Here is a 21,318-nt window from a genome sequence, read left to right as displayed (position 1 = left end):
AGTATTCTGAACCAGGTTTTCAGAAATACTAACTGATGCAAAAAAAAATATATATATATATATATATATATATATATATATATTTTATATATATATATATATATATATATATGGCTTCTTCCTCCAAAAAGAAAAGAGCAAGAAATAGAGCTTCATAGTATTCTATTATGCTTTAAAAATTAATACTGAAAACCAATTTCCTTCTTAAAAACAAAAGTTACATGGCAAGGATAATTAGTTGCAATAGATGGACAAAAATAATCAGAAAGCAGTGCACATAATGCCAACAAGATAGCTGTTGTACCTCAGAAACACATTTAAGTACGAGCTCATCGACGCTGCGGTCCTCCACCATACAGTGCTGCTAAATGGTCTTTTTTTGGGTACATGTGGGGGTGGAGTAAGAAGCAAAAGATATGAATCCTTAATGAGTCTGTTCACTTGGTTTTAATGTTTACAAAAGGCTCAGAAGAACCTGATGCGATCTATGGCCAGAGAGCCCAGCACTTTCTCAGTCTCACTTGCATAGCTGCAATACACCCAACAATCAGCTGGTTATTGATATAAGTTATATCTCAAAACACACTCACAAAGGCAACGGCCCAACATTCTTTACACTTCATGTAGTATAAGAAGAAACTGCATACTACTTCTAAAGCCATCAGACCAAGACTACTCTTTTCCTTGATTTCCTAAAATATCTGTATCTAAGTATGTGCTGGATTAGTTGACGAAGGAAGGCAAATGTCACCACAGAATCAAAACATAACATAAAGTATTTGACACAGTTGTAAGTTCCTTACTCAATTTCCAGGGTGAGCTCTGTGTTCTTTGGACTCATCCTCCATGTTGTACAAAAGAGCCTAAGTATTAGTAACAGGCGGGTCCCAGGACTCCAGCAAATCTCTACATCTCTAAATATGGCTATATTCCGGGTAATCTTCCCAATAACTACAAATTTTAAGTTACCTCTTTATATCTTTAAAGACTGTGTGTGCATGAAACTTAAGACCGCAATTAAAACACAGTATTCAGGGATTCCTGGGTGGCTCAGCGGTTTAACACCTGCCTTCTGCCCAGGGTGTGATCCTGGAGACCCGGGATCGAGTCCCACATCGGGCTCCCTACATGGGGCCTGCTTCTCCCTCTGCCTGTGTCTCTGCCTCTCTCTCTCTCTCTGTCTCTCATGAATAAATAAATAAAATCTTAAAAAGAACAAAACCACAGTATTCATCTGAGCGCATTCTTGGGACAGTTACAGAAGTTGCTCTTCCTGGGCCTGAGTTACAGCACAGACCCAAACCATCACCACATTTTTTTATTTCACACTTGATCCAAAGCTTTTATCTCTCTGCCTAAGAACCACCTGTTTCTCCGAGATTTGCATTTCCTTTTCATTCTTATCCCCCAAAACCAGGGCTCAGTTGTTCTTTTCAGGACTTTTCCCAAAAGGAAGCCAAGGAAACTCTCCTCTGTCCCGGGAGCTTTGAGAGAAGGCCCAGGCCACAGTCGAGGCCGGCTCACTGGCTTAGGGACCTGCACCCCCGCGGGCAGGATGCCTGGTTAGAAACCGCGCCTCCGCGAGACTGTGAGTGTGGGCTAGGCCTTCTTCGGGGTCACCCGTTAATAGCCCCAATCTCTGCTGCACAGACCCCCGAGCACCGGGGATCTCCTCCGTCATCCCCTCCGTGGTATCCTCCACCTCAAACAGAAATTTCCCAAGACCCTGGACAAGGCGAAACCCGGAATCCTGCAGGCCCTGCGCAGCCTGGCAGAGTGGGTGGGCTGTCACCCGCGTTCGTTGAGGTCCCCAGAGCTCCCGCCAACGAGGGCAGCACCCGGGGCCCGGCGCCCGCGTGGACCAGCCGGGGAGAGCCCCCCGCTGCGCCCGGCGCCCCGATGACGAGCCTGCTCCTGGGCCGCTGCCGCGAGGCACAGACCAACACGAAGCAGCCGGGCCACCCGCCGTGGATCCTTAGGGCCTCTGTTCATCCGGGGACGAGTCTGCACTTCTGTCCCCGCCGCGGGGTCCACGATGGCCACCCGGTCCCCATCACAGCCTCGGCATGACGGTCCTTCAGCGGCTCGGGGCCCACTGAGGCTCTGCGCCCTGCCCTGCACAGAGGGCATCTGCGGGGCACCTGGGGGGGGCTGCGGACTGGGGGTTCCTCCTCACAGGGGCTGAGCCCCGGGTGAGGCCCAGGAAGGGCAAATGAGGCGAATTAGGGTGTCCCACCAGCACACACGCACACTCCTAAGCTCCTCCCGGAAACCTCGGTGGGCACCCTCACGCCTGCTGCTTCCAGATCACGGCCCCGGTGCCGAGCAAGGACCCCGTCTATGCCGCAGAGCCAATCTACTTGAAACACACTGTTTAAAACTGCTCCCTACAGGTCAGGGAAATTGTAATTACTGGCAGTTAAGCCTTTCCTACCCCTAAAAAAAAAAAAAAAAGAGTTCTAAGAAACAAGTGACCCCTTTTTAGAGACCCAAAGCTGCTTGTTGCTAACCTCAGACCATAAGGTTGTTATTAATAACAACTATTAACTGTTCCTGAGCACAAATTGTGTGCCGAGCACTACTCTCAAGGTTTTACATCTATTAAGGCATTGAATTCTCAGCCCTGTATGTAGATCCTGTTATTAGCCCATTTTACAGAGAGGACAGGCTACACAGCTGGTTACATGCACGACTCCGGTGGCCTTCTCCCAGACCTGGGCCTGGGGCCGCTGGCTGGCGTTGACTCTACTTCCGGAAAGCCAACTGAAAAGTCTGTGTGTACAAAGGATAGATAACTGGCTGGAAAAAAGATTGTGGTCAATGAATAACACCATGATGTACCATTGCAGTCCTCATGTCTGCCATTTTTGCACTACCACATTTTTGTTTCTTTCTATTAGCTGTACATTGATACCTGATTCATAACCCAGGTTCCATCTCCTAATTCTGTTAGATTTGGTTAAAAACACCACTTGGGGCGTCTGGGTGGCTCAGTCAGTTAAGCATCCAACTCTTGGTTTTGGCTCAGGTCATGATCTCAGGGTCTTGAGATCCAGCCCCATGTCAGGCTCCACGCTGAGAATGGAACCTGTTTGACATTCTCTCTTCCTCTCCCTTTGGCCTCCCCTCCCCCCCCCCAGCAATCTCTCTCTCTCTCTCTCTCTCTCTCTCTCTCTCCCTCCCTCCAAAAAAAAAACAACAAAAACAAAAAACACTTCCTTTATTTTAATTGTAAACTGGAGGATGACACACTATACCTTTTGCTAAGGAAAGTTGGATCTGGCTTCTAATCCTAGCTCTGATACAATAATAATACTACAGGTCTTAAAGGATTGTTTGTTGTATGAAGTATATATATAACTGTCATCTCATAGGCCCTCAGTAACAAAGGACATTATTAGCACAAAATTCTAAATTTCTTTGGGAAACCAATATGATTTGTTACTTATTTCTTTTGGGATATATACATTCATCATTCTGAGTGTTCATCTTGTATGCTTTGCTGATTTTTAATTTTAGTATTTATTTATTTATTTTATCTTGAATATCATCTTTTTTCAATTTTACTTTTTAGGTTTATCTTGAATATCTATTAATTTATCTTGAATATGTATTTATGCATGATGTATTTATGTAGCAGGCATTTTTTAGCATATTACTTGTGAGTTTTAGAAATGTATATATTCTTACAGAGATGGCAGAAATATATATTTCTTTTCAAAAGGAAAGCAGAAGACACAAGATGTCTTTAAGGATGCAGAATTACCTCATTCTCCCATATAGGAAAATTTTAATTTGCAATCTACCCATTTGGAGTTAGGGAATTATAGAATAGGGCTAGGCTGATGGTCATCTTTACTCTAGTTAGGATGGATAAGTGGCATAAATATTGTTTCAATGGCCCAAATCAATTACTGAAGAAGGAAAAATAACCTGTTTTCAAATATTAAAGGAGCAAATTCTTATATATGGCAACAACTGATATGCTAATTATAAATAATTTATCCATTCGTTAGATAGCCTGAGGACATGAAAGTAATGTCTCCATTTCACTAAACATTCTATAAAATTTAAATCTTTCACTTATTTAGACAAGTCTTCTTCCTAATTATCCCAAATTAGTGCAATTCTAGTCCTAGTTATATTTATTACATTGTCTAGTGGGACATTATATACGTAGCAAGTCCCATCTGACAAAGGCCTAATTAGATGATCAATTTCTCTTGACTAGAGCCACAGAAGAACACCAATGGTCTTGAAGAAAAACTTCTTCATGATGCTATACTCAGATCTGAATTATTCTTAGAACAATGTTAAAATGAGTTTTGGATGACTCAGTTTGAGAAAAAAACTCAAATTTTTGCTTTCTGTATTTCTGTCTAATTTGGATTCACTTTTTAAGTATTCAGAACACCATCATCAGAGAACCATCCAGAAGATTAAGCCAAATCCCCCGGACCCCTCATCACACGCTGACCCTGCACTTCCAGGACCACACGTCAAATGAGACACCAGCTCTGGCTTCACTGGAAGATGACAACAAGAGAGAGAAGGGATCTCAACCGCTTAGGACTCTTGATCCTTCTGCTTGGCAAAGTGCCAATCCTAGAAAAATCCAAATGTCTGGTTTTTCCACTTCTCTACTCAGATTAAAGAGCACTGGTTACAAAAACCACTCAATCAAACTAAATTAAATTCAAACTTAAAAGCCACCCCTAATTCATGGTATCTGGCCTCAGCTGGGCTCCTCAAGAAGTTGCTCACCCATCTATCTGCCCATCTTTCTTCTAGTACCAACATGACTATTTGGACTTCATCACCCTGCCCATCTCCCCTTCCACCCCTCATAGCCCATGGCCAACTTCCTACTTCAAGGAGGAGACAGACACCATAGCATTGAAATCCCTCCACATTCTGGTCCCTGTGGCCCTCACAAGCCTATTGATAATCACCCTTCTCCTTGTACCTCTTCCTCTAGGTCACCAATCCACTGTCCCAAGCAGGATGGTCTCTAATGCAAATCACAACACATCACAACCCTGATCAAAAGATACAGATGCAATGAAATGCCGGGACACCTGCACCCCGATGTTTATAGCAGCAATGTCCACAATAGCCAAACTGCGGAAGGAGCCTCGGTGTCCATCGAAAGATGAATGGATAAAGAAGATGTGGTCTATGGGATCCCTGGGTGGCGCAGCGGTTTGGCGCCTGCCTTTGGCCCAGGGCGCGATCCTGGAGACCCGGGATCGAGTCCCACATCGGGCTCCCGGTGCATGGAGCCTGCTTCTCCCTCTGCCTGTGTCTCTGCCTCTCTCTCTCTCTGTGTGTGACTATCATAAAAAAAAAAAAAAAAAAAAAGAAGATGTGGTCTATGTATACAATGGAATATTCCTCAGCCATTAGAAACGACAAATTACCCACCATTTGCTTCAACGTGGATGGAACTGGAGGGTATTATGCTGAGTGAAATAAGTCAATCGGAGAAGGACAAACATTGTATGTTCTCATTCATTTGGGGAGTATAAATAATAGTGAAAGGGAATATAAGGGAAAGGAGAAGAAATGTGTGGGAAATATCAGAAAGGGAGACAGAACATAAAGACTCCTAACTCTGGGAAACGAACTAGGGGTGGTGGAAGGGGAGAAGGGTGGGGGGTGGGGGTGAATGGGTGACGGGCACTGAGGGGGGCACTTGACGGGATGAGCACTGGGTGTTACTCTGTATGTTGGTAAATTGAACACCAATAAAAAATAAATTTATTATAAAAAAAAAGAAAAGAAAATTCTTCTGTGATTCATTATCCTCCGAATAAAATCATGGCTCCTTGGTTTGACCTCGAAGACTCTTCTAGATCTCTAGATCTTAAACTGTATCTACCCCCACCCCCAGATCACCTCCAAAGGCTCCTTTGCCTGTGTGAAGCCCCCTCCAGCTGTCCCTCCCCTCCCTGCCCAGCTGATGCCCCCTGAACCTTTAAAGGACGGCTCAGGACCACTGACTCGGAAGTCTCCTCCCATCGCCCAGATATCTGCCAGGTGCCCGGGCTGTGTGGTCCCCCTCCCTCAACTCTCCCACCCCAGAGTTCCATGACACTGTCCTACAATTGCTGCTGCTGCTTCTTTTTAAAGATTTTATTTATTTATTCATGAGACACACAGAAAGAGAGGCAGAGACACTGGCAGAGGGAGAAGCAGGCTCCTTAAGGGGAGACTGATGTGGGACTCCATCCCAGGACCCCAGGATCATGGCCTGAGCCAAAGGGAGATGCTCAACCACTGAGCCGCCCAGGTGCACCACAATTACCTCCTCCAAGTCTCTGGAAAACTGCAGGATTCCTGCAGGCCAGAACCAGTCTGCATGCTCTACTGCCTTCAGGCTCTCACCAAGCCCTGAACACAAGAGGACAGGACTGAGCGGACACAGGAGTCATGGACCTGAGAGCCTCATCACCCTGGACGAGGGATGTAAAATCAGTGGCTACCACACCTCCTGGTGCCGCAGAATCACCTGGGGAGTTTTTAAAACTACAGAATCTTGGACCTCGCCCCAAGCTTAGAAACCCAAATACTTGAGGAAGGAGGCAGAGACATGTATCTGCTTAACAGGCTCCCCTGATGATTCTGCAGAAGGAACAATAAGTGCGCGCGGGTCTACAGACGGTAGCCAGGAGCCACGGTCCACACCGCACATCCCGATCCTGGCTGCCTCCAGGTGAGGGTAGCTAAGACGCTAGGACAGGGACACCTCGCTGATGCCACCAGAGGCACCACGGAACTTCCTACCGCCCTCTCTTTACCCTCGATTAGGACTTGGGACTTTTCACCTTCCAACATTTCATCTCTGTGGTTCACCTCCTGGGTGTTCCAGGCTCTCAGCATGTTTTAAGCACCCAGAGGGTGAGGGTCCACGTCCCTACGACATCCCAGAGCACACCCTGAGCACTGCCTCACAGCACATGCCACAGGCAGGAATAGGGTTTGGATGATTAGAAGTTGGCTTACCCTCATTTAAGTACATCTCTCATTTGGGGGGAAAAAAAAAAAGAAAACTGGATTCAAAGGAAGTAGAAGCTCCTTGTTGTATCTGCTCTACCTTTACTTTCTACTGTGTTTATTAATCAGGGGACTGTGGCCTTCTTGTAAAAAAACAGAAACAAGAACAAACCCAAATACCAACCAACAAAAAACAAAAAAAGCTCCAACACTCATCATGTTCCTCTGTGTGGGAGATGACCACATGGAGATCACTCCACTTTCCTTCCAATTTCCCAGGGAAGAAAGATCTTCCAGAACATAGTGAAGCTCTGCACACCTTTGCTGCCTGAAATACATGACTAAGACTGCTGCACATCCATTACGATGGCTACTGTCAAAAGAAAAAAGGAGAGAAAGAAAGGGAGGTAGGAAGGAAACATGCGGTTTCCTCAAAAAATTAGAATAGAATTACCGTATGAATTACCATATGATCCAGCAATTCCCCTTCGGGTAGAGACCCAGAAGAACTGAAAACAGGGCTTGAACAGATGTTTGTACACCCATGTTCACAGCGGCATTATTCACAGTAGCCAAAAGGGGGGGGGGAGTAACCCAAGTGTCCATCAACAGATGAAGAGATAAACAAAATACAGTCTACCCATCGGATGGGATATTACTTATTCTTAAAAAGGAAGGAAATCCTGACACCTGCTAAACACGGATGAACTCTGAGGACATTATGCCAAGTGAAATAAAAGGATGTAGGTCACATTTGTCACAAAAGGACAAATATGATGACACAATTCCATTTGTATCAGGTAGGTAGAGGAGTCAAATTCACAGAGAGAGAAAGCGAATGGCTCACAAAGTCACAGGAGATAGAAAGGTGGTGGCCAGGGGCTGGGAGGAAGAGGGACAGGGAACTGCTATCTAATGGGAACAGATTTCTTTTGCAAGATGGAAACAGTTCTGTGGACATCTAGATGGTGGGGATGGCTGCCCGACGTGAGGGTACTGAATGCCACTGACCTACACACTGGGAAAGAATCAAGGTGGTACATTTTGTTGCATGGATCTCACAATGAAAATAAAAGGAAAAACAAAACAAAACAAAAAAAACAAACCATGCCGAAAGAATGAGTCTATGGAGTTAAAAATACCTGAGAAGGAAACTATTCATCTCAAAGCAGCAGGGCACAGGGAATCAGTGAGAAGTCTTCAGGCTGAGAGGAATGTCATTTCCATACATTTTATTTCCTGCATATCGTTAAACACTTTTCTCTAAAGAAATACTTGACTAATCAGATCTCTCCCACATTGCTTTCCTGGCAATAAGAAGTTAAAACAAAGATATGCAACTATCCAGAAATTCTAATTTTAGGAAACTGAATACAAGTGAATGTGAGTTTAGCTAGTTTGGTGCCTTGATTCTAAAGTCAATACAGAGAAACTGTAAGTCGCACTTTGTTTTATTTAAGAGCTGACAATTTTGCGATATTTATTTAGTATGTTTAAATCTGGTACATACAGAATGTAAGTGTTTGCTGATTAGCCATAAAACAGGGAAAGGGTTCATAAGAGATACGGTATTTAGCTATTATACTGTCTAAAAGCAATTTCTAGGGTTTGTTTTCTTGAGATTTTTTTTTTTAAAAACCCAGTGTATCATAGAGATTTGTGACTATTCTTAAATGTTCTCAAGAATAGGAGAGTTTGCTTTATTTGTTTTACTTTTTAAAAATATTTTATTTATTTATTCATGAGAGACATGGAGAGAGGTAGAGACACAGGGAGAGGGGGAAGCAGGCTCCACGTAGGGAGCTCCATGTGGGACTCGATCCCGGGACTCCAGGATCACGCCCTGGGCCGAAGGCGGTGCTAAACTGCTGAGCCACCCAGGGATCCCCTATTTGATTTACTTTAAATGTTATAGACTTCAGGGGCACCTCGCTGGCTCAGTCGGTGGAGCATGCAACTCTTGATCTCAAGGTTGTAAGTTCGAGCCCCACATTGAGTATAAAGATTACTTAAAAATAAAATCTTTAAAAAGAATGTACACTCCAAGGGTTATATAAATGCTAGATTTTGCAAGTCTTCTGGTCAGCAGAAAGTACTAAATGAAGATTATGTTTTCATATTATTCACACTCACTACATTGCCATGGGTCACTGAACTCATCTCCCTTGGCCACTGAAACAGGAGGAAAGACTGTACAGGATTTTCTCAGGAGTGATCCCTATGGAGAATCACAAAGACATTTTTTTCCTTTCCCTCTAAACTGAAAATTTTATAATATACATCTGAGGTACTCTAAACGAGTCAACTCATTCTTTGCAAAGATACAGTCCACTTAGCCCATTTTAACCAACTATATATTTTTTTTAACATATTCACCCAAATTCCTAGTTTACTAATTTCTCAACTACCTTTTACTTAATCCTACCTTGAGCCACTCAGACCCATATAACTCCTCCTTCTTTGCCCCCCTGACACTCCATCATTTAAAATTACTATGCAGGGGGCTATTCAATTATTCAATTATTTGGATTTAGGCCTATTGTACTTACTGCTCAGAATAATGTTCAGTGTGAACTCTTACAACAGACGGCAAAAGTTCAACTGCACTGAACTAATGTTTCTTCAGTGGTTGTTCATAACCAAAAAAGGAAAGAAGAGTATAAGGGAAAACGAGCCTGCAGAAGGAAATGGTTTACAAATACATGAAATGATGTTTATGTGGGGGATTTCTTTCCATTTAAAGTTTCAAATTTTGTTGTCAGGTCCTTTTGTGCCCAAACAAGTTAAGACGACCTAGGAAGTTTGTGATCTCAACTGTTCCATCGCCTCCAAGAATCCAGGATGTTCCCTGCATGACTGATGGCTCATGGAAACACGAGGCCAATTAAGACAAGGAGGAGCTCACAGGACGCCTGGGTGGCTCAGTGGCTGAGCATCTGCCTTCAGCTCAGGGCGTGATCCCAGAGTCCTGGGATCGAGTCCCGTGTAGGGCTCCCCACATGGAGCCTACTTCTCCCTCTGCCTGTCTGTGTGTGTGTGTGTGTGTGTGTGTGTGTGTGTGTGTCTCCCATGAATAAATAAAATCTTAAAAAAAAAAAAAAGGCACTCAAGACAGATGGATGAGAAACCCTTTCTTGGGTGGGAAGAGATGGGTATGAAACACCAGCAGGAAAAGATTCCAGCAACCTCCCCACTCTCCACGATCCTCCGCCCCCTCGCCTGCCAGATTTTAGGAGACCTGTCCTTTAGGCAAGTCAAGGTAGCTCCCCCCTAATATCTACATTTCAGGACCACCTGGGGAACTGTGTTACCTTCTTGGAAACTTGTTCTCAGATCCGCAGAGGGAGCCCATGCTTACATCCCAGGGCCTTTGACCTCTGGCTTCCCATCATCGAGCTGAAGAGAAACCTTCCAGGGCTACACTACATACACAAATGGTGTGTTACCATGAGACACACCTACCACAAGCCCACAGCGTCAAGCCCAGCCTGAGCACACTCCAGGGCCTTTCTGGAGAGAAACTGTCATACCTCTGGCTGCATGTGATGATGGAAACCTCCATTCCCGGTCCCTAGAATCAGGACGGTATGCCACTTATTGTGTCTTGGGCATCCCAAACCTCCTCTTTGTTTTGTTTTTTTTTTTTTTTTTTTAATTTTTTTTTTAATTTTTATTTATTTATGATAGTTACAGAGAGAGAGAAAGGCAGAGACACAGGCAGAAGGAGAAGCAGGCTCCATGCACCGGGAGCCCGATGTGGGACTCGATCCCGGGTCTCCAGGATCGCGCCCTGGGCCAAAGGCAGGCGCCAAACCGCCGCGCCACCCAGGGATCCCCAAACCTCCTCTTTGAAATTGGCACATGTTTAAATTATCCACATCGAGTAGAGCACAACCCATGGAAAACAAGATCTGCATTCTCCAAATGCAAGATCTACATTCTCCAAAAATGATGCTTTAATCAACAAAAGCCAATGCTTTTGTCCCGTTTTGGAGTTCTATTTAGAGGAGGCTTCTGAAGTTCAATGACTTGGCCACAGCCATACGAAGCAAGGTCCTCCTTACCCTTTAGGTTGGGTTCATGAGGTATCCTTTGCTGGACTTTCAGGGAGGAGGGAGGAGGAAAAGGGCTGAAAACGAATAGGTAAAATGCAAACTCGGGAGTAAACAAGGCAAACGTGGGAAGCTCTGAGTTCCCAAATCCCAGTGGCTGGGGCTTGCATGTCTGCCTGAAAAGGCGGGAGGGGGGTGGTGAAGTGGGGGTGGTGGCAGCTCTGAAAGCTGGAGGGGGGAGGCTCTTTCTTCCCCAGCTCAGGCTACCACCCCAAAGCCTTGAGTTCAAAGGCCAAGTTGGCCAAACTATCTGCTCTTCGGAAGGCTGCTGAAATATTAACACATTTGACTAGTGGACCCCAAACTGTAGCCACCCCCTTTACCTCCTACACGATTCAAGGAGACTCCTGACCTGAGATTCCATGGGACCATCCCTAAGCTCACCCATGGAGTGAAATGGGCTTGGTTTGGAGAAGAGAACCCCTGGGCTTCACTTTCAAAACAGCCCTTGACTGATGTACATTAGACACACTGCTCCTTTCTCACACTGCATCTCTGTGAGAGTGGATTCTGCTGCACACACAACCTGCGAGAGTTGATTTTGTTGCATGCACAACCACACGCAAGCACACAACTCCACCTTCCACTCAGAAGAGGCTTTTTTTCCCCCCTTTACCTTCAACTGAAAAGCCAACGTAGGTATCTCAGATTAAGCCGAGTCTGATTATGCAGGGCACTGTCTCTCTGATTTTCGAGAAGCCAAGTTCTCTTAGATGTAATATCCCACAGGACTTCTGAATACACAACAATTCTCTACCGTTCTTCCGAAGATGGAAATTCAAGGGCAAGTGAGCCCACTTAGGTAAAGGAATAATTCTGTGGATTTCTTAGAAGATCATATACCAAAATCAATAAGAAATGGAATGTTTGGTTTCTGATGAAATGAGTACCAAGTGTAAGAGTCAGATTTAAAGCTGTTTTTTTTAACTTTACCTGATCATGGACATGTCACCTGCCGTGTCCCTTCTTCTGCACCCTTAGGTGTTAAACATTTGGAAATGAGTCAGCCTTGCAGTTATGACCTCCAAAAATAATAATATGATAGCAAAAAAGTCCTAAGTTCTTATCTTGTGTCAGGCACGAGGCTAATTATTTTGTATGCATTTTGCACCTTTAATGCACAGAACAACCAACAGTTAGATACCATTTTATCCTCACTTAACAGATACTATCAGTTAGATATTATTTTACCCTTATTTTACAGAAGATAAACAGAGGATAGAGTGATCACATAAATTGCCAAGGCTATACAGCCAGCAAGTGGGTGCTGGGACGCCAATGTACACCCCCCTGATTTCAAAGCCCCAAGTCACAATACTCTACTGTTATGTAAAGTGACTGGAGCCACTATTACAAAGGTGGAAAATCCTATCCGACACTATGAACATCCCTCCTGTTCAGCTCTTGGGGAATGTTTACTCCCTGGCTAAACTCTTTCAAAGCATTTTTTTTTTAAGTTTATCAACAGCCGGTCATTATCTTCATTATATAAATAACCAGTGAGTAAATGTGGGACAAAAAAAAAAAAATCCAAATATTCCTTTCAATCAAAATAATTTTAATTACTAAAAAAAAAAATAATAATAATTTTAATTGAAAGGAGTATTTAATCTTAAAACCAATCAACATGAAAATTCAAATGGTTCACTAGGTGAACAGAAACCAATGCTGGCTCTTTTGTCATGATGCTAATGACAAGGACTGATACAATGCTTCCTATGTGCCAAGTTTGGTTGTCAGTGCTTCCCGTATATTCACATAATTCACCCCACACCTCACGGGGATATACCATTATGATTATTCCCATTTTGCAGGCAAGGAAACTGAGGCCGTAAAGAAAAAGAGGACATTTAGCCACATTTATCCAGCCAGTCTTGGAAAGGCTAGATTATGAAGCTGGCATCTCTGCTCTTAATTGCCATGCGACACAGCCTCTCAGAAAAGAGAGGCTGAAATATTTACTGAAATATTTTGAGTAACTCGGGGTTTGTCAAGGTGGGGTGGGCGTTGGAGATCCAGGCTCGGAACTCTGCAGCCAGAGCTGCTCCAGTGAGGACTCCTCCGCAGCCACTATGGAGCCCAAGTGTTACCAACCCTGCCACAGGGCTTGCCACTTGCCCCCAACCCCCCTTCCCCCCCCTTCCAGAACTCTGTCTTGCACAACAGCACCACCCTGTGAGCAGATTGTGCCTCACAGCCCCCACTGCTCGGTGGACAAGCACCAGCTCCCAAGTCTGGAAGGGCGCAGGTAAGGGGGTGAAACCCAGATCATGCACCTGTGCCCTCCATGCCAGGCAGGCCAGGAAAGCGATCCCATGGCAATTTCGGCGTCTACACGGAGAAATGAGATTTCCACCTCCCACCAACATTCATATGTCGGATGCGTTAATCCCCAGCAGCTGCCAAAACCCAGTGCTGGAAACTGGATGGCTTCAAACAAGAGAAATGTATTCTCTCAAGATTCTGGAGGCCAGAAGACAGAAGCAGGACCATTTCCCTCAGGAGGCTCTGAGGGAGAACCCATCCCATGCCCTTCTCCTGCCCCATGGTGGTGACCAGCAATCCCTTGCCTGGCTTGGCTTGACGTCATTCCCGTCTCTGCCTTTGTCGTCAAAGGCGACCTTTTCTTTCCTTCTTCGTACAAAAACACCAGTCTTACCGAATTTAGGGCCCACTCTACTCCAGCATTCTTACCTGACTTATGTCTGACCTATTTCTAAGGAAGGTCCCAAACATAGGCACCAGAGGTTAGAACTTGAATGGCTCTTTGCATGGGGTGGGGGAGGGGTGTGTAATCCAACCCATGACAGTGGGGAATTACCCAGACACGGAAAGAGGGGTGCAGATGCTGGACAGCCAAAAAAAAAAAAAAAAAAAAAAAAGAGAGAACTATCCACAGTATCTCAATTGCTATGAGGGCCTTTCATTTCACATAATGATGAATAAATGATTTCAAAGCAAAAGCTGGATATGCCAAAAGCAATATGTGGCCTGTTAGGTCTCTTAGAGGAATCAGCTAGACAGGAATGTACAGTAGGGGTGAGGTGGGGGTGTTAATTGCAAAGCTAGATGGTTCCTCCCTCTGAAACCATGGCCATCAGAAGGACAGGGCCAGGCATAAGTCCTGCTACCACTAATGCCCACAGGCATCTGCCGAATATCTCTCTTTTATCTTCAAAGAGAGAAAACTTGGCCTGCAGGAGCCATCATGGATTTGAGTGGAAAAGATAAATGGAGATTTTAACCGTGTGTATGAGTTACCTAAGCCATAATTTTTCAACTGCATAGGTATATGACAGATGTTTGAAATGTACATTATTTACATAGCTGGTCTAGTCTTCTGGGCTGCTATGCGCAGAGCTCTAACCCTTTTCACACCTGACTATACACATCAAACATATACCCCTTTTATCAACAACACAGTGGCTTCTGAGGAGATGCTAACACTCCTAACACAGATCCTAGCGTTAAAAAGCTCTTCACATTTAGGAACAGGAGAGCAGATGATCTCCAGGCAATCCCAACCCTGATTCCCCACATTTTCAGAAACCCAAGTAGGACTCAAAGCTAAAGGAATCCAACTGACCCTCCATCTGCCAGAAACAAAAATAAGGCAGTCATCTGCTCCCCTCTAAGAAACGGAACATACAGTACAGAAAGCTAAGCTAGTCTCATGTTCTCAACTAACACGGCTAAGTGGATGACCCCCAAACTATATCTCCATCCTCTACTGTTACTTGCCTGTCTAACCAGCCCATTAACATCCAAAACGGAACTCATCACCTGGTCCACTGTCATGTACCACATTCTCACAACACAAACCTGGTTTGCCTTTCTTCTTCGTCGTCTTCTTTTTTTAAACCTCTTAAATCCAGTTACAAGGAACGGGCCAGTTCTTTGTTCTCAAAGATTCCCCCTCTCCCCTCTGATCCCATCCCTTTGTCTTGACTGATACAGGGTTTTCTACTAGGTGGCATGAGTACCACTCGGGTATGTGAGGTGGTACTTAGTTGAGTATTTTAACTGAAAGGGTAATGTATTTGTTTTGACGGGGGTTTGAAAAATAGAATTCTCAAATGAAACCTGTAATTTCACAGACAATACAAAATTTTCTTTTCAATTCATTTCCATAAAATAGTAGGTCAGGTTAAGGAAAAAAAATATTCAGTAAATAATATGGGGGGTGGTATCCCGACACAGTTAAAATCTTGGGGGCAGTGTGCTAATGCCATGCAGGGTTGGGAAGCATTGCTCTGTGGTGACCACTCATCATCTGATGGCTTGATCACGTGGGCCCCCTCAACCACCTCCTGACTGGTTTCCTGGCCTCAAGACTCTCACCTCTTCCATCTGTCCGGCAAGCCCCTGCAGACATCCCTCCTGAAATGCTCCTTTCATCCTTGGCTCATACTGCTTCTACAACCTTCCCCCCATCTGCCTCCTTCCCTGTCTCCTCAAATCCTACCCAGTCCTTCAAGACACAAGGAAGTCCTCCCCCTGGGCGGCCTGTCCTAATTGATATCATTCTCAATTGATATCCATTCTCAATTGTTCCATCTATACCAACCATATCAACCACCTTACTTGACTCTCAATTAGATCCTATTATTTACTGCTTTCTAATGGTCGATTCACTGAGAGCTGGTCCTATCTTAATCCAATTTTTTAACAGAAGTCATATTTTATTCATTCATGCAATAAACATTTACTGAGTACCCGATATGTGCCAAGCTCTGCGGTTGCTGGCAAAGTAGAGATGTGAATAAAATATGGACTGCCAGTGAGGAACTCCCAGGCTCATACAGGAGACCCACATGTGAACTTGTGGTTTGGCATAAGGTGACCATGTTGCTATGACACAAGTACAGAACAAATGTCACAGGAGTGATTTACTCCAGAAAGGATCTGGAAGGTTTCGTGGTATTCCAACAGACCTTCAAAGAAGGGGAGCATATTCTCAGCAGCGCCAGAGAAATTAAGAAAGTCACGAAATGGCAACCAGGTATTGCTGAAGGTAGAGTTTCTCCAGGCCTGGAGCACAGTGTGGTGACAAACACACAGGAAGAAGAGGTGGAAAAGGTGGGGGAGGTCATGCCATGAAGAGCCTTGGTCTAGGAATGACTCTGTCCACAGGCCTGAGAAACAGTGCAAAGAGAACTAATGTAACTGTAACACAAAACACAAATCCTCTGGGGACCCGGGGTGGATGAACTGGATTGGAAGATACTATAATAGAACAGAAGAAGATTTAAACAACACAGATGAAGAAGGAAGAGCAGATTTTAGAAATACTTAGGTGGTAGAAACTGGATTTTCTGACCAACTGGTTGGTTGTACATTCCAATGTCACATAAAAATAGTCTAGGGATTAGCTACTTAAGGAAAAGTTTACTATCTACTGAAAAAATTACCCATGCCATTTCTTTCTGGTATTACTGTGGCTACGATTAATTTAGGGTTGACTATCGCCTACATTCCTACAAACTACAAGAACCTCTACTTTACACCTTACGGATTAGCCTCCAACACAGTCTCCATGACTGATCTGCAAAAAGCCTGCCCTAAATTCAGAAGTCAGCATATTATCCCACCAGCGGGGATCTAACCAGATTTTGTTTCTTGGTTATAACTGCACTCAGCATAAGCAGTCGTTGTACCAAAGAACATGCTATTGTCTGAACTGCCCTAACTCTCTGGGGCACAGGGAATTTAAGCCAGGATTGCTCTGGGCGTGCAAAAATGCTAAGGCTTTTATACAATATACTCATATTCCTTTTTTCAAATAAAAACGTTCGCAAGAGTGTAAAAGATATTGAAATACCAAGAGAGGTGACCTTTTGTAAGCGCATTCATGTTCTCCTGGGAAATAAAGAATAAAGTCATTCACCACCAAGTGTAATATTCCTCACTTCTACTTGCCTGATGAAAGGAGTCAACACAGGTAGTTTCAAATTAAAACACAGTTGGAGTAGCTGGCTGAAAATGGATCTCTGCAAAGACGGGAAAGGAGGCGACAGGATGCTGTTTATTGAAACTTGCATATGATTATAGCCTCGTCCACCACCACCACCCCCATTACTCTGAGCGCCAGGATAAGCCCTGCACATACTTAATGCAATGCTTGGGGATGGCAGGAAACAGGGATTCTATTGCAAAATGAGCACTATTCCCACATACCCCACGTACAGGGAAGCACATGACTCCAATAAGTAGAAAGGGCAAAGGTCATTTCTAACGATTTCTGTGTAAGTGCTCAGAAGTCCTGGGATGGCTCATTACAGAGTCACTGCAGGGCCCGATTCTGTAATGGAAGTGGGGACCAGAAGGACCCGTCACAGACGGGAGGGAGGTCATGTTACTCGCCAGGGACACAGCTGGTTGGTGGCAGGCCCAGATTAGAACCCCGAGTGTCCATCCTCCACTCCCAGAAAACTCTCACGTCTCTTAAAATAACAGAACATAAGGAACTGGGACACACAATCAGCTGTGCCCCAGAATTCATTTCTATAAAATGAAAACTAATAAACCCATCCAGGCAGTGTGCTGGTCATTCTTCCCCACTGATGGTATTAGTTAGGTGGGCAGAGAAAAATTGCTTTAAATTTCTTTAAAAGATGTCAATTTGGGGCTTTTGACTTATCTTCTCAAATCCTTTAAAGCCATTGTATTAAAACTGTCTACTCTTTTGGGACGCCTGGGGGGCTCAGCTCGTTGGTGGAGCGTCTGCCTTCACTGCAGGTTGTGATCCCGAAGTCCTGGGATCAAGTCCCACATCAGGCTCCCCACAGGGAGCCTGCGTCTCCCTCTGCCTACGTCTCTGCCTCTCTCTCTGTGTGTCTCTCGTGAATAAATAAATACAATCTCTAAAAAATTAAATTAAAAAATAAAACTGTCTACTCTCTTGTTCTCTATTATGACAAGTACCAGACTTAAAGTGCCATGACTTTGGGGGTGTCTCACATTAAGAACATGCTCTGTAGAACCTTTCTAGTGGAAATACTAGTTTCTGATTCTGATCAACAGAAGGCCCCCAAATGTGGTGGCATTACACATGCAACACCCAGAAGCACACATGTCCAGGGCTGGGGGAAGAAGAGAGTGAAGAAAACACAGTGAGTAGCATCATTTGTGTGACGAGGTCACAGGTCACACAGTTGACAGGGCCCTAACAGCTTCACCAACAAAAGCTTTGGCGCCTTGAAAATTATTTCATGGAGGTACGTGAGCATGTTTTCATATGTAAAGCACTAGGAATTACACAGATATTTCCCTCTTTGGGGAAGGGGGAGGATTTACTTTTATCTCTAGTTAATTGATATCATAATTTCCAGTTTTAGAATTTCCAGTTTTAGAAAATCCAGAAGAATGATCCCACATCCATTTGATCTCACCTCTTTTCTTCTTCAGATAATGCATGCACATTGAGTTATTCATCCTGATTTGAACAAAAGGCAAGATTTTCCCCCTTTTCTTGCCCAGAAACTACCATTGGGAAATTAATATTCAAGATGAACAATGAACTCATCTCATGGCCTGTGAACTTGCTGGTTGCCAGGAGAAGGCCTGTGAATTCCTAGGGTTATTTTAGATTTGGTAGCATGAATTGGGAGCTTACACCGTCATAAAAGACCTGGTTTTCAAGAGTGAAAGTTTCAGAATTCTCTATTGAACTGTGTTTCCACAGGATCTCTTTTAAGTTTTATATGCGCCTTTTCGAGCCTCTTGAGTTTAAGTGTAGTTTATCCTGAAGCTATATGAAAAAGCCCAGGCTAAATGTCAAGCCTATTGCTATAAATCACATTTCAAACTGGTAATTACTTATTAGTGGAGAGAAGGCTGTTTGAAATGGTGCTGTCTCATTAGAAAGCTATTATGGAATGCCTACAATTCTGCTTTAATAAACAGAGTTCAACTTCAAGTATCTACTGTGTGACAGGTATGCCGGGCCAAAACAACAGCTCTTAAAATTTCCAAGGATCTCTCTCTCTTTCTCTCCCCTTCCCCAAAGTTTTTTTATTTTTTAACGTGATGTTCACCCCATATTTTTTACAAATAGTTGTAGGGGGGGAAGGTGGATTTCTAAAAAGAGTCTCAACTGAAGTTAGAGTTCCTTGTTTTAAATAACTCAGTAACTTATCTTGTCCTTTGAACTCAGTATGAGAAAAACCCTTTTCACTGAAAGCGAATTATGATAATACCAGTAGTTATTATACCAAAAGACTGGACAAACAGAAAGAAGAAATATGAAAAGACTCGTGTGTTTCTCAGCTGCTTCATTTTCTATTCCATTCTATGTGACAAAGGCTCTGTTTGTATCCAGAGTCACTAACTTGATACAAGTGGATTTCCTTTACATTTCTTAAGAGGAAGAGAACTTCCTGTAAATGATCTCTGCATGTTTCAATACACCATCTATTCCTATCAAGGCTCATATTTGGAAAAGAGCCTATTTGAAAAGGAAATTGATAAGATACCCCCTCACACCCACACCCACACCCACACACACAAAAGATGCACATGAGCGATTCCATCTATTCTCACAGTGTCCATGGTAGGCGTCCGTCTTAATATTTACTATCTCCTTCCATTAACACCAATACCTTTTATTACATGTTTTAGCTAGCATTTAGAATGATGAATAAATAATAGCCCACTGTCCCTGAGCAAACCACATTATAGCCAACCCTTCAGCCCCATGAGAATCTAGCAAGGCACTTTGCTCTCAGGGGATACTCCAGAAAATGCTGAATGAATGACACAGCTCTCTTTCCCCCACCTCTGGGGTTTCTCTTCTAGGTAGGTGCCTAACATTAAACCTGCATAGCAAACCATCAACCCGAAAGAGCTCATCTCTCAATAACACTGTAAGAACAGCTGGTCATTTGCAGGTCAAGCAATGAAATAAGAAAAGGGAACCAAATAAAATTATCAGTCTCTTCCCCGAGCCCTCAAAAAACACCTTGCAGAACTGGCAGTGTAGCAGAGAAGTGGGTGCATTAGCAAATAATGAAAATGTGATCATAACGAACCTATGCCAGAGACGGATAAAAAGAGGCTCCATGAGACTATGCCTGAGATCACTATGCCTGAATCTCACAGGTTTGTTGAAGAAATTATGGCCACCTGCCCTCCTACAGCTTCACACCTGGTGTCAGTACTGGTTCTTGAAGAGGCATTAAAAAGAGGGGAACCATTCAGTGTGGAATGAAGACATTCAAACCATTTGAAACCTGGGGATTATCTAAACACTCAGCTCAGACATGCGTTTATGTACATATGTGTTTTGAGGTTAGATTTCCATTTAGGTGTGTCTTAAAATCTACTATCACAAGTCTGAAGAATGTAGCAACCGTAGCCGGGACTGACTGACGTTACTAACGTATAAACTGCACTTGTCACTTTGCAAATCTGGCTTTTCGTGAAAGAGAAAATCAAGGGAGCCTTATTGCCAAAATAGTACAACATCCTTCTGTGGGCAGATTTTGCAATAAAAAGGATGGTTATTTTATTTAGGTTTTACATTTAGGGAAATGTGGTCACAGGACATTTTTAAAGCATGAGATACTGGCCCCAGTTTAAAAGGAAAAAAAAAATCATAACAACTTGCTGTTTTAGGGGAAAGATAGTAGAGCTACACTGTGAGCACCAACCGCAAGCTTCAAGCAATCTCACCAGTTAAGACAGGGCTGGGGATGATGTAGACTAGTATGTGGTTTCCAGTGTAATCTCAGCTCTTGCATCGCAGTGTGTTCAGTCGAAAAATCAATTCTTTCAAAATGAAAAACCTCACAAAAACGCATGTCTCACACATCACTGCATGCTAAGGAAGGAGAGAACGAGGGAAGAGTTCCAGGCTTTTCCTCCCTGGGCATTTCCTCCAGTATGTTATCCCCTGGGTTCCTGAGTCACAACCGAAGCCATCCCGCTGTGCTGCCAAAGGGAACTGGCTCTTTCCGAAATGCCTTTTTAGCAGCCCTGCGTTTCACGGGGATGAAACCTTTCCCGAAGCCTCCAGTTTCCATTTACCGTTTTTGTTCGTCCTTCCTGCCTGACATGCAAACACAGCCTCCATTCTTTCCATACAACCTGATTCGAAGCAACATATGTTAAACCCCACACCGAATCATGTGAGCGTTGGATCCGCATACACACCATAACCCCACAGAATGCATTCAATGAGCTCCAGCAGAGTTCTCTGCGAGCGGATCCG

At 43.9% G+C, this 21,318-nt stretch overlaps 1 protein-coding gene across 7 annotated transcripts in view; it reads right to left on the bottom strand.

Moving 5' to 3' along the window:
- Window positions 1-21,318, bottom strand: part of STOX2 (storkhead box 2) — a 264,144-nt gene that overhangs the window by 91,457 nt on the left and 151,369 nt on the right. The window lies entirely within an intron of this gene.

Source organism: Canis lupus, chromosome 15 (genome assembly GCF_048164855.1).
Source record: "Canis lupus baileyi chromosome 15, mCanLup2.hap1, whole genome shotgun sequence".
NCBI classification, from domain to species: Eukaryota; Metazoa; Chordata; class Mammalia; order Carnivora; family Canidae; genus Canis; species Canis lupus.
The sequence above is the reverse complement of the archived record's forward strand: the minus strand, read 5'-3'. Positions and strand labels throughout refer to the sequence as shown.